The 14132-nt window shown below is 47.2% G+C and overlaps 1 protein-coding gene across 2 annotated transcripts in view; it reads left to right on the plus strand.

The window, feature by feature from the left end:
- Window positions 1–14132, plus strand: part of MTMR14 (myotubularin related protein 14) — an 840209-nt gene that overhangs the window by 179943 nt on the left and 646134 nt on the right. The window lies entirely within an intron of this gene.

Raw genomic sequence — 14132 nt, forward strand, 5'->3', positions numbered from 1 at the left:
AGCAATACTGAGTGTCAAAGTAAATGGGTTTCAGAATAAGACAAGGATCACACAAATATTCTGAAGCAGGTAAGTACCTTTGAACCCCAATGCAAAGTAAGTTAACACTCTCCTTGAAGGAAGGTAAAAACAGTCATTCAGGGAGCCAGGCCAGCCAATGTCAATTGGGCAACAGTTTAGGTGAGCTGAAGCACTTCTTGCAGGTAAGTAAAAGTCTTGCACAATGTTTTCGAAGGCTTTGGAGAAAAAGTAGAATCAAAGTAGGGCCACAAGCTGGGAGGCATGTGAGGTGTAGAATAGGGGTGTAACGGTATAACGTTACAGATAACGTGCAACTTAATTGAACTATATTAACCGTCATGTTTATACCATTTTAGGGCCTGCAGCTATTAAGTGAGCTTTTCAATCTGATTTGGAAAGGCTGCAGTAAGCAAGTGCTGCAGCCTGGATCTTGCACTGTGGGATGTGGCGTCTGCCAAGGGGGCCATGTTTGGCAGACAAGAGCATAGGGAAAGTGAGGCCACATTAGTAAATGCAGCTTTGATGCTGTGACCGCTCTTTCTCTGTGATCAGTAGTCTAGTTAAAGATCAGTCGATTTGTAGTTTTTGCACCAATTTGAAAGATGGGGCGGGGGGGGGGGGACTACACATCCCAGAATTCAAAGCGGGGGGGGAATGAACAGGATGCCCTTATGATGCATGTCCACAAAAAACGTTTGCTCTGTAGACTGTATTAACACTGAGCCTGTCAGTAACGGCCACGACATTGACGCTTCTGTCGACGTCGACACCAGGTTTGAAACATATTCCTGAAAAAATATTTCACCCTGAAAACAGACATGATTTTTTCCATACTATGTCATCTGTATATGGAGAAATGTCATCAGAAAATGAAGAATATGAAGAACAAGATGAACCTGAGGTTACATCAGCAGGGGTAAAATATGGGACAAGAGATGTTCCAGAGGAATTAATAAATCCTCAATCAAAAATGCAGGATTTGTATGAATGTTTACAGTCTGCAAGTGGAATAGACACATCTCCTGAATAGGAATTTGAGAGACCAGATCCAGCTGAACATGCTGATCTGGGTTACAGAAAACTTATGAATAGAGTAACAGAGTTTATGGGGTGGGGTAATGATGCACCTGTATACCAGGATGATGACATGACAGATATTTTCTCAGGAGGTCCTCAACCAGACCCCATACTTCCTTTTCATATTGCCCTGCAAAGGAGAGTAAATGCTGCTTGGGAAAGACTGGAATCTAGTCCAACAGAAAAATAAAAAATATGTGGCAAAATACAGACCTTGTAACTCTGACCCAGAGTATTTGAGTAAACATCCTTCTCCTGAGAGTCTGGTAGTTCAGGCAGCCACATCAACAAGAAATGCTGCATACCCCAGTATTCCCCCTGATAGGGATGACCAGAAAATAGATACTTGGTTGAAAAAGATCTTTACATCAGGGAGCATGGCTCTGAAGTCTACCAATGTATCTTGTACATTGGCTAGATTTAATTATACTCTGTGGGACTGCATGTCAGCGGCAGCTCAACACATCCCGGAAGGAGAGGAATGTGATGGTTTCCTATCCATAGTTAAGGATGGTAAGGAAGCTTCGGGAGAATGCCTTCAAGCAGGTTTGGACACTGCTGACAGTATCAGCAGGTCCATGGCGTCTAGCGCAGTGCTACGCAGATTTGCGTGGCTAAGGAAGTCAGGTTTTGCACCAGATGTTCAATCTAGACTCCTTAACTTGCCATTTGATGGCTCGAAGTTGTTTTGACAGCAAGGCGGATGAAAGTTTGGAGAAACTGCAGACCTCCAAGGCAAAGTCACTTAGTGCCGCTATACGACATCCTCCGCAACGCCCCTACACAGGCTCATCTTCCTGGAGGGGTCATCCCTTTCGTTTTTACTCCTCATTTGGGAGAGGAAGGGGACAGGCCAATCAAAGGGGGCAAAGAAAATGTCCTCGGGGGCGAGGAAGAGGCGCTAGATCTGCCCCAGCAGCAGCATCTGTCCCTTCAGCCGCTGCTGGAGCTGCCACAAAACCACTCTGAGGTTTTGACTCACAAGACCCCAGTGGGAGGCAGGATCTCACAGCATCTGAAAGAATGGCGGGGCATTACTTCAGATGTTTGGGCACTGGAAACAGTATCCCAAGGTTACTGCCTTCCTTTTCTAAAGAAACCTCAGAATTACCCACCGGAATACAACTCTACCAAAAATCCAGACCCACTCCTGTTGCAGGAAGTTTTAACCCTGCTACAGAAAGGTGCAATAGAACATGTACCTGTAGCGGAGAGGAACAAGGGTTGGTATTCCCCATATTTCCTCATTCCAAAGAAGGACGGAGAACTGAGACCCATCTTGGACTTGAGAAACTTGAACAAGTTCCTCAGGAATGACAAGTTCAAGATGGTCACTCTTTCTCAGATCCTTCAGGCTCTCCAACTTCAAGACTGGTTGGTATCATTGGACCTTCAGGATGCTTACTTTCATGTGCCCATCCATCTCAAGCACAGAAAGTACCTGAGGTTCGCGATTGGCAACTCTCACTATCCGTTTCGAGTTCTGCCTTTCGGGTTGACCTCCGCCCCCAGAGTTTTCACCAAGTTGATGGCGGTAGTGGCAGCGAGTCTCAGAAGAGTGGGGATTCAGGTCTACCCCTGTTTGGACGATTGGATGATCAGGGCACGTTCTCCAGAACAAGTCCAGGATCATCTATCCAAGACTTGCCACTTCCTTCACAAACTAGGGTTTTCTCTGAATTTAAAAAAGTAAAACATGATACCATCACAGAAGCTCCAATTTATAGGAGCAGTCTTGGATACTCGTTCTGGTAAAGCCTCGCCTCCCGAAGAGAGAGCTCGCCACATTCTGCAGATGGTGACAAAATTCCAGAATGCCCAGTATCTACCGGCCTTCGATTTTTCTCAGGTTGCTCGGCCTCATGGCATCCTGCCTTTTTCTGGTGCCAGAGGCCAGATTGATGATGAGATCCCTTCAATGGGCCCTCAGGACTCGAGGGTCCCAATTTTCAGGGGAAATGACAGATCTCTTACAAGTTCCAACCAGAGTAGCTCAGGACCTACAGTGGTGGGTTTGCAAAGAACACATCCTCAAGGGACAATCTTTTTGGCAGCCATGGCCGGAGATCACTGTAGTGACGGACGCCTCACTCACGGGGTGGGGAGCCCACACCAACGATCTGACAATCGGCGGTCGTTGGTCTCCATCAGAGTCCAGACTACACATCAACCTTTTGGAGCTGAGGGCGATCAGACTAGCGCTGAAGGCCTCCCTGCCCTCTGTACGGGGAAAGAATGTCCTGATCATGATGGACAACACAGTGGCCATGTACTACCTCAACAAGAGAGGAGGAGGAGGGTCACTGCCACTGTGCAGAGAGGCAATGCAGCTCTGGTTCTGGGCAATGCAAGAAGGGAATCTCTCTATCTGCCATTCACCTAGCAGGAGAGCAAAACACAGCGGCGGACGCTCTGAGCAGGCAGAGCAGTCTCTCACGAGTGGGAGATAGCTCGGGAAGTCCTTATGAAGATCTTCGCCCTTTGGGGAACCCCTCAGGTGGATCTGTTCGCGACCATTGTCAACAGGAAGTGCGAACTGTACTGCTCAAGGGAATTTCCCCCAACAGGAGCTCTAGGAGACGCATTTGTAGTAGAGTGGGAATTTCCTCTTCTATATGCGTTCACTCCAGTCCCTGTGATCCCTCAGGTAATCAGGAGGTTGAGAAAGTTCAGGGAAACCATGATCCTAATTGCCCCGGATTGGGCCAGGAGAACGTGGTACCCGGACCTTCTCGACATGTCCATCTGCCCTCCAATACGTCCTCCAAAAAGAGGCTCTTCTCTCGCAAGAGGGAGGTCACGTTCTCCATCCAGAGGTCAACATACTCCACCTTCTCGCATGGCTTCTGAGAGGTTGAGATACAAGGATTGGGACCTTTTCGATGATATGGAGGTGTTGCTTTCGGCCAGAAGGCCAGCAACAAAATCTTTGTACCAGTGTCGTTGGAATAAATTCAGTAACTGGTGCAGGGATAAGAATGTGGATCCTTTTGAATGCGACATTCCAATGGTATTATCTTTTCTATTACATTTAACTAATCTGGGGCTCCAGGTTAAGACAATAAAAGGATATGTAGCAGCGCTATCTATCTTCAAGCGCTCATCAGAAGAAAGATCTTATTTTAAGATACCCTTAATACAATTTCTAAAAGGTTTAAACTATGTTTTTCCACCAGTACCTGTTTTCAAGTTCCTGTGTGGGATTTAAATTTGGTACTTAAATTTCTGACGTGCACCTTTGAGCCTTTACATTCTTGTCCGTTAAGGCTTCTTACATTAAAAACTATACTTTTAATTGCATTGACATCAGCCCTCAGAGTAAGTGAGTTGCAGGCACTTTCGAGTGGTCCTCCTCACACCATCTTTCATAAAGATAAAGTTGTCCTTCGAGTTAAACCATCTTTTCTGCCAAAAATAGTTTCAGACTTTGATCTGTCACAGAAAATAATTCTACCTGCGTTCTACACTCCTCCTCACACATGTAAGGAAGAGGAAAGACTGCATAGGCTATAACTCAGAAGGGCTCTAAGCTTTTACATCTCAAGATTGTCAAAGATACGTCGGTGTGATCAACTTTTTGTGGGATACACTGGCCGTAAATTGGGACTAGCCGTAACCAAACAAAAATTATCAAGATGGATAATTTTAGCCCTAACAGAGTGTTATAGGCTAGCCGGAAAAGATCCCCCTGAGGGCTTAAGAGCCCATTCAACTAGAGGCATAGCAACTTCAACAGCACTTAAGAGGGGTGTCCCTGTGCAAGATATTTGTGCAGCAGCTACATGGTCATCCATGCATACTTTCATCAAACATTATGCTTTGGACTCAACTACATCTCAAGGAGGTTTATTTGCCAAATCTGTACTACATTCAGTACATAACTAAAAGGCATCTGTACTCCCGCCTCCAATACAAAACTGCTTTGGGAGTCTATCTAAGATGAGGAATACGTGGGAGGACACAATCCATTTGAAGAACAAGTTACTTACCAACTGTAACGTTCTTTCGATTGGATGTTCCTCCCACGTATTCCTCATCAACACTCCCATCCTACCCCACAGTACGGTTTACGTGGTTTACACTCTAAATTCCTTAAAGGCTTGGGTCAATAAGAGGCACACCTTTGTTTATAATACATGGGCTCTGATACGAAAAAACAGAACTGAGACCAACGGGCGCGCTCGATGCATTTATACTACGGATGACGTCGACACTCTTACACCTATCATCACCAAATTCGTCAATGCCTCTTTCCTCACAAACACAGTCCCCACCAGTATCAAAAAAGCTTGGGTGACACCACTTCTTAAAAAAAAAAAAACATCCCTGGACCTGTCAATACCCACCAACTACCGACCTATTACAACGGTCCCATTTCTCCTAAAAATAATTGATAAAATAGCCTACTGCCAAATTCAGAACCATCTGGAACACCATCAACTGTTAGGAGACCGTCAGTCAGGATTCCGTCCCAACCATAGCACAGACAGCCCTCCTTGATCTGAAGATCCAAATGGATGCCACTAGAGAAGCAGGTAAACTCTGTCTACTAATGCTCCTGTACCCCTCACTGGCCTTTGATCTGGTTGACCACGATAAACTCTAACACTCGAGTGAACAATTTCAACCTAGCTCAGAACGCCACCAACTGGATCAAATCATTCTTGGCAGACAGGACCTCCAGAGTATCCATCGGCAAAGAATCGGCAGACCCGGAGCCAGTCCTTGCAGGTGTGCCGCAAGGCTCCTGCCTATCCCCTACTCTGTATAATGCCTATACTAAGCTACTATTCGCAGCTTTGGATGCCATGGGTGTCATCTATACTAACTTCGCTGATGATCCCAAATCCTCATTCCACTCTCAGGTAATCACGAACAAGACTCACTCGTGGTCAAACAAATCTACTCAATCATTCAAAACTGGATGGCCAATAATAGCCATCATCTCAACGATGACAAAACCGAGCTCCTCATACTAGGCTCCTCCAGCAAAATCGATACCCTTGAGCCCGCTTTCAAATCATTCACCATCGATGGCACCATAATCCCTGTTCTTAAACAAGTCAAGACCCTTGGCGTTTACTTGGATGCAACACTATCCATGTCTAAACAAGTAAACACATTAGCCTCGTCGACGTCTTTCACTTCCAAACTCATCTCCCTTAGCCGCAAATTCCTCTCAGCCAATAACTGTTACGCTAGCCAGAGCACTCATGCTGTCTAAGCTATACTATTGTAATATCCTTTTCCTTGGCAACTCCAAAGTCAACATAGCCAAACTTCAACTCATGCAGAACAAGGCCCTCAGAGCAGCCCTAGGCATCAAAAAATCTGAACATATCTCTAACACCAGAAGAGACCATCACTGGCTCCCTATCCAAGCTAGAATCTTATTTAAAGCCTTGAGCATCACTCACAAATGCATGGCCAACAAAGCACCTAAATACCTCAACAACATAGCCATTAAGAAGCCCCAGACCAGACTCCTCAGATCCAATAAAAACGCATACCTTGAAACCTCCCAGATACAAAAGAGAGAAAGGAGGGGGTAGTAGCTTCAAAATACTGGCTCCCAAACATTGGAACACTCTACCCACCCACATTATGAACGAAACATCCTTCCCAAAATTCGAAAGCTCTTTGAAGACTTGGCTATTCAACAAGTACTAACTGAACCAGAGCACCAATCCGCTCTAATTAACTGTACATAGCTGACTATTTTGTATATTGATGTATATTATTGACTGTTATTTCTGTGTTCGCATTTAAGATTGCATTCTCCCATTGTCTAACTACGCCGTGATACCCCCGGGTCTGGGCGTATAACAAATGTAATAAAATAAAAATAAAGTTCATCGGCCAGAAACATTATGCAAACTTCCTGTCTTCATCCTGCTCTTACCCTCCCCACAAATTCATCAACTTGTTTACTCCAGGAAAGTACACTATCTTCAGCCCTACACTGTCCATCTCATCCCCTGTGTATGGGAACTTCTGTATGCGATGGCTTGTTTCCTGCTTTCCCCTAGGTTTTTCCTGATCTACACCTTGCATTCATGGTTCGGAGGTCTTCCCTTCCTGTCCTGACTCCTCATATCTCCAGAGGTGGAGCACTATCACTGTTTGTTCTAAATCCGTAGCCTGGTTCTTAACACCCACTGGCTTAGCTGCAACCTGGCATGTGCCAATGTGATTGGAGGTCTTTCAGCTGTGTTCCCCTTATTTTTAATTTGCATTTGAGATTCTGCCACAGTGCCTTTTTTTTGTTCTCTTCTCTTTAGGTAAATGTGATGAGCCACATATTTGTTCAGGTTGTGTACTAATTAAAGTGGGCTGATGGTGGTAATAAAATTAGTCGGGCTTTAGATCGGCCTATGGAACAGACTGAAAACATTTGAGAATCTTGTATTTATCAATAAATGTCTGGAGTTTTGTCACCACTATTTCTAGATTTTTAGCTGGCCATAACAGGCTGGCTATTGGGCGATAAGTAGCCAGAACTTTGTGACCCAGAGTTGGCTTCTTTACCAGTGGTGTAAAGAATGATTTAACTCCTAAGGAACACAGCCTTGTGATAAAGAAGCATTTATAAAGGACACCAGAGGTTTGCTAAGGACCAAGGCTTGTTTTGCAAAGTATGCCGGGATTGGGTCAAAGGCAACATGTGTGGGTTTTAGCTTTTCCAGGTATCCACGAATTTCATCGGACCCAACAGTGGAAAAGGAGAAACTAGGACTGAAAGTAGGTAAAAATGTAGGGAGGGAGATGCTGAAGTCCGCTTCAGTGGACACTGAAGATACAGACAGTTTCTAATGGTATTAACTTTATCCTGTAAAAACAGATTACATTTGTTGGCCAGAGTGACAGGCTAGAGATTGGGGAGGTTCACATTTCTAGGACTGGAAACATTTCTAATGATCAAAAACAAATTGGAGATGGAACGAGGAAGCGAAAAGGAAGGTCTTGAGAAGCTTCCGTAACTTTAGATATCTGGCTCCAGTCTAAGAGGGGCAAGGAGGCATCTGCGGAGCAGAGATCTACCCCCCCCACTCTATGCTTGGAAAAGTGTTAGGCAAGATTGTATGCAGTACCCTGTGGGCGACTGCACCAGCCTTGTCCTCTTGGCAATAGTTAACCCAACCTTTGGTATAAGCATGTACTACACAGGTTGGGAGAGTGACTGAGCAGCCAGGCTTATCTCAAGAGGGGTCAATATGAGCTGTAGGGTTAATACACAGATTCACAGTGACAAGTATCCAAATAAACACTTACATTCAAGGTTTCTTGATTAAACAATTATTTATTAATTTAACTGTCAGTTGAGTAAGCCTTCTTTAGAAGGGAGCAAACTATGTAACTCAAAAATATGCTTCAAAGTTACACACTTAGTTTTAATAAATCAGTAGATACCCATTTGGGATGGCACACACACTTCCTACACCCTGAGGTGACTTAAATAACTAGGACACTGTGGACATTGATATCACTGGCACATTTAGAGCAATACTGAGGTTAGTGTCAAAAGGAAAAGATGAGGGAATAGAACAATGGTTAGCAAATATTCTTAAGCAGGTAAGTACTTTTTGAACCCTCCAATGCAAAGTCAATTGACCTTTCCTGGGGGAAAGTTAAAGCACAAAGTCAGAGGTAAGAGTTTTTCAATGAGCCAGGACAGCCAATGTTGGTTGAGCAAAAGTCTAGTTGAGCTGAAGCACTTCTTGCAGGAAGGTAAAAAGTCTTGCACAATGTTTTAGAAATCTTTGTTGAAAATGAAATCCCTGTAGGGCCACAAGCAAGCTGGGAGGCTTGTGAGGGGCAAAGCTGCAAGTAACTCTGCAAAAGCAACCAAGTCAAGGCTCAACTGAGATGAGCACCCCCTTAGTTTTACAGTACTTATGGTTTGAAGAAATTGGTTCCAGCTGGCTTCTGTTCCAGTTGTGGGTCTGCATATCCTGTGTTCCTGGGCCTCAGTCGTGGGACTCCTGCACTATGAATTAAAGTTCTGCGGCAGCAATGGGCAAACTTCAGATCAGCAGCACTTGGCGGTTTCAGCTTCTTGCAGCTCTCACAAACAGCACCGCTGTGGTTCTCTGATACCTTTATGAACTTTCCTCACATCTGGGGGTCCAGCACGCTTTGAGGTAGCTCAGGCTTGGTCAGTCCTGCTTCATGGGAGTCCCGGAGGATCTTCCTGGAGCTCTGGTCTGACTTAGAAACGATGCATTCGATCTGGTGTTCCTCTCCCTGGCAATCTGTTCCTGCAGCAGCAATGGAAGCACATCCAGCTATGAGAGGATGTCTAGACTAGTTAGCTTTGGGGTTGATTGGTCCCACCAACCCAAGGGGGGAGAGTTCTGTTGCATGGCTTCTCTAGTCGAGGCAAATTCGGAGCTTCAGCAATGCAGCAGGAATTCACCGGGCAAACCAACAGTCCAGAAGTTGCAGCAAGCATCTCTTCCAAGTTCTTCGGATTCCTTTTGTCCAGTGGTTGACTCTGCCTTCCAAGCAAAAAGCCTCACCTTTATTTGCAGCCTAGCTGTCACTCACGCAGACACGCTGGAGCCAGAGGCGGGCTTCACCAGTGAATATCGCCAAAGAGAAAACTAACAAAGGGACCAAACCTGGTTTGGCGCGCAGAATAAATCTCAAGAAGGACCTTTACAAAAAGAAATGGCGAAAGAAGACCGGCCATTTTCTAGAAATGGGCACCCATGAGATATAATTGCAGCCCATGGTAGAAACACTCAATGGTAGTAAAGTAAACCACTGCCACCAGCCATTAATTGCAGAACAGGTGACCTAAACATTTTTTCCATGAGAAACTAGATAAAGGGGATACAAAGTAACCTCTATAGCACCCTATGGTAAGATGGTGTGCTGGGTCTAGAAATTTACAAAATGTAAGTAAAGTCAATTTTACTTCACTGCTCTTGGAAACATTAGTTTCACCAAGAGAAGGTATTTAAAACTTTGGGAAATATTTCCCTGTGCCGCTGCACTGAAGGTGCTGTGTGTCGCAATGTAAAGATGATGCCCATGGAGTTTGTCAGACTCAAAAGTCAAAAAACGCAAAGCATTAAAAGTACAAAGTCCCAAAGTTCAGCAAAAGAGCTGGGGTTCTCTAAGTTGGGAGGAATTTAGCACTAAGCTTAAAATTCTCCCTAACAAAAAGCATCTGATCTGCACAGTTGGAGCCAGAAGACCGAAGGTCTCTAGCAGGAAGGTATTTAGAGAGGGAGAGTTTGGTATAGCAGGGCCCCAGGCCCCAGAATGCCTTGTGGGTGATGCTGGGGGTTTTGAACTTTAGCATTGCAGCAACCCGGATTCAGTGGAGATATTTTAGGGCGATGTGGTCACTGGGCTTCAGGCCAAGGATATGTCTCGCAGTACTGTTCTGGATTAGTTGATTGGGGAGGAGGGATGAGTTGGGCAGATTGAGGAAAAGGCTTTTGCAGTAGTCTTGCTTGGAGAGGGCCAGAGATCTGTAGACCTGGAGTTTCTGGGGGAAGGTGAGTAAAGGGAGAAATCCTCTGAGGTGTAGCTGAAAGTGGGCCTTCTTGGGTCAGTGTGAGGAGAGGAGGAATCTAAGATGACGCCAAGGATTTTTGTCTCGCAGGAGGGTGATGGGAGGGGTCCAATGGAGGGTGGCCCTAGGCTGGCAGCGAGGGAGCAGGCTGCCCAATGAGAAGGATCTCTGTCTAACTGGCATTAAGGCAGCGATCATTTGCTATTCAGGCATGGTGCACTGCTGACTGGCAGTTAGAAATGAGGAAAAGGAGGCGGCCGAGGAGGGACGTTTGAAGGAGTGCCGCATGTCACCTGCCTAACACTGGAAGTTGGAGATGGAGATCAAATGGGCTAGAGGGCTCAGGTAGTTGTTGAAATGCTAACGCGAGAAGGTAGGGCCGTGAGGGACACCCCGGTGGAGAGATGGAGAGAAAAAGGCAGTTGCACCTCGGAAGGTCGGTCTGAGAAGGTCAACCAGTACGGAGTCAGGTCTGTGATGCCAAGGGTCTCGTGGGGCAGATTTGTCACGGTGGCTTGATTGACCGCCTCAGGTCAAGAAGGATAAGAACGGAAGGAGATTTTGAACCTAGATTAGATGGCAAGTCTTCACAGGTGTTCAGGAGCAGTTTCCATGCCTCTTGGAGCTCTGAAGCTAGACTGGTGGTTGTGGAGCCAACCAACCGGTTCAGTGTGATTTAGCTGTTGGGCGGTGTAGAGGGGAGTTCTGGGTCTTGGATCTGCTTTGGTGCAAATCTAAAAGCATTTTTGTAACTTTTGGTCTGCCTGCAACATCGCGGACTAGTATGCGCAGGACCCTCCTTTCTGCCGGCACTCTTCCTTGTTTCCGAGGTCTTTGATTGGGCCTAGCAACACGCTCCCCTCCCACCCTCCACCTGCTTCCTGGAATGGTCTTTTTCCTAAACCTCCCCATATGTGCCAGTTGGCTGCCTCAAACCTTATCTTCACAACCTTCCAGTGCAGCCCTCTGCCCGGCTGTCCCCTCGGCTAGAGGTCCCAAGGCAAAGGAACACTCTAGAAGTAGCTCCAGAGGGTGTCTGAAGCAACTGACAAGCTAATGAGTGAACCATCAGTGCTTCACACTAAACTACCCATCCATTCACAATTGCCTATATCCTTTGTATACAAGTGTTCCTCACCGCAAACTTCAACTCCCCAGATTATTCATAGCTGTACATTAATCATCTCCCTAAAGTCACATCTAGGCCTTTTTCCACTGATTGCTGCATTCTCAAACCTAGGGCTTTCTCCCACTATCCAGAAATGTTGCATCTAGGTTGGTTTCCACTAATTGCTAATACGCTTTAACCAAAGGAAACAACCGTAGGGTACCTCGGTTCTCGTCTAAACCTGCACCGCAGGCCAGGTCCTTCTAGACTAGATCTTCCCCTTTATGCCCAACAAGGAAAATATAGCTGTAGGGTAAGGACGCCCAGTCACTCACCCAGAGACCCCCACCCTTCTCTAGAATGTGGTCTTGCATGGATTCACATGCTCATGAATATTACCTGTCAGGCTGGGAATCCTCGGTAAAGAGAAAATCAGTTTGTTTCACTTGAACGGTCTTTCACCCAACAACCAATCACTGGTGTCTGGGTCATACTACCCCCAGCCAATGACTGCCCTCTACCTAAGCCCCCTCCTCTGGCAGCCATCTCCAGATTTCTTACCGCATGTTCAAGTGTTGGGAGTCCTTGTGCTTTAGCTCTCGAGCTTTTACTGTGTTTTGAGATTTTTTTTTTTCTTTTTTTTTTCTAAGCTCCATTTTATTCAGTCAATCGAGCCTCAAGCTCAATTGATCCATCTTCTGATTAAAGGGGACCCGTTTTCGGATTCTTCAGCGACCATCAAGTGCGATTTATTTATTTTTCTTCAAGTTTCTTCTTGGAGGATTCCAGAAGCTTCTTCAAGGCCTACCCCGCGTGGACATGGTGGATGAGAAGGACTCTGCGCCTCCAAGGTTTGCCTCGGCAGCAACCTACTGAATGTCTTTTCAGATGACGGATATTCCCTGTACCTTTACTGCCTGCACTTGGACCAGACGCACGTGGAGGATGACTGTGCGGCTTTTCGGGAGATGGTGCCCTGCACATGGAGCGATCGCCGCAAGCGCCTCAACAAGTGGCTGCAGGCCAAGGCCCCTGCTCTGGGTGATTCCCGGCAGCATGCCTCCCCTGCAGCATGCCTCCCCTGCCCAGAAGAAGAAAGGTGAGCAGTCTTCTTAGACCTTTGAGGGCGCCACTCCCACGGGGGCCCAACATAAGGCTAAGCACTGCGTGTCCACTGCCTCCGGGAGCGCCGTTGCAACGGGCTCCTTGGAGGCAAGGGCGAATGCAGCGCCTCCAGCGCCTTCGACTACGGGCCAACGCTCAGGATCTTCAAAGAAGAGGAAGTCTGACCATCCAGGCAAGCTCTTGGAGAAGACCCAGACCAGCGCTGGCAAGAAGGCCAAGGGGGAGGCTGGTCGCAAACCCCCTCCCTCACACCCCACCTGCTCCCAAGGTGAAGGACTCGGACAAGACGTGAAGGCCCAAATACATCAGACGAAGGCCCAAGCTTCCATCGAAATGGTGGCAGTGATCCGCAGGGCATGGCCCCAAAGGCGAGAGTACCCCTGCCTGCCAGGAGGGAATCCTCTTTCGGGCCCATCGAAAAGACGCCAGAGAAGGTGATGCCCATCATATCCCCGAAACCGTCTCCCTTAGTCGTAGAGAAGGGCGGGGGGGGGGCGGCATAGTGGCCCTCCAGGGCACGGACATCTTCTCAGAGAGGGAGCTCACCAACCTCCCTATCCTCCTGGGCCCTACTGGAGGGATCCCGACAAAGGGGATGGCGAGGAGACAGACTAGGAACAGCAGGGTGGTGACGACACAGAGGAACAACCTAAGCCGCAAACACCCTTGTCTCCGTCGCCACCACCTCAACAGCCACCTGGGGATACCCTGTGCTCGGAGATCCAGACAAGGATGCCTCTTACGCCAGCGGCCCCACGTGCGGCGCCAGCACCATCAGAGGAACCACCATCCAAGCGGAGGAGAGTCCACCACACTTCTCCATTCCACCCTTTGCCTCCCTCTCCCCCACCGAGGGATGAGGCGGACCCAGAAACACGACGGCGGGTTGGGGGATCTCCACTTGCCAGATACTCACCGCCCGACCAGATGGGCTTGTTCCACGCCATGATCTCCAGGGCCTCTGAGGTATTCCAGTTCGTCCCGCAGAATAAAGGTTTCCTGTACCAGTGCCGAGATGCGAAAAGGAAGACCGTGCTGTCGATCCCGCTTTTGGATGACATTTGGGGCAAGGGATTGTCCCTCATGAAGAACCCTTCATTGGCTCCGGCGAAGAGGGACCGTTGTGAGAAGAAATACAGGGTGCTGGACTCTGCGACCAAATGCTTTCGGTGGCAGCCAAGAAGTCTCCTTGCTCCTCTTTGTTGGCGGCTTCCTCACCCAGGTGTTGAGGTGAAGAAATTGATGCCATAGGTTAAGAGTTATCACGTTGGCAGC

Source organism: Ambystoma mexicanum, chromosome 2p (assembly GCF_040938575.1).
Source record: "Ambystoma mexicanum isolate Mex_15411 chromosome 2p, UKY_AmexF1_1, whole genome shotgun sequence".
NCBI lineage: Eukaryota > Metazoa > Chordata > Amphibia > Caudata > Ambystomatidae > Ambystoma > Ambystoma mexicanum.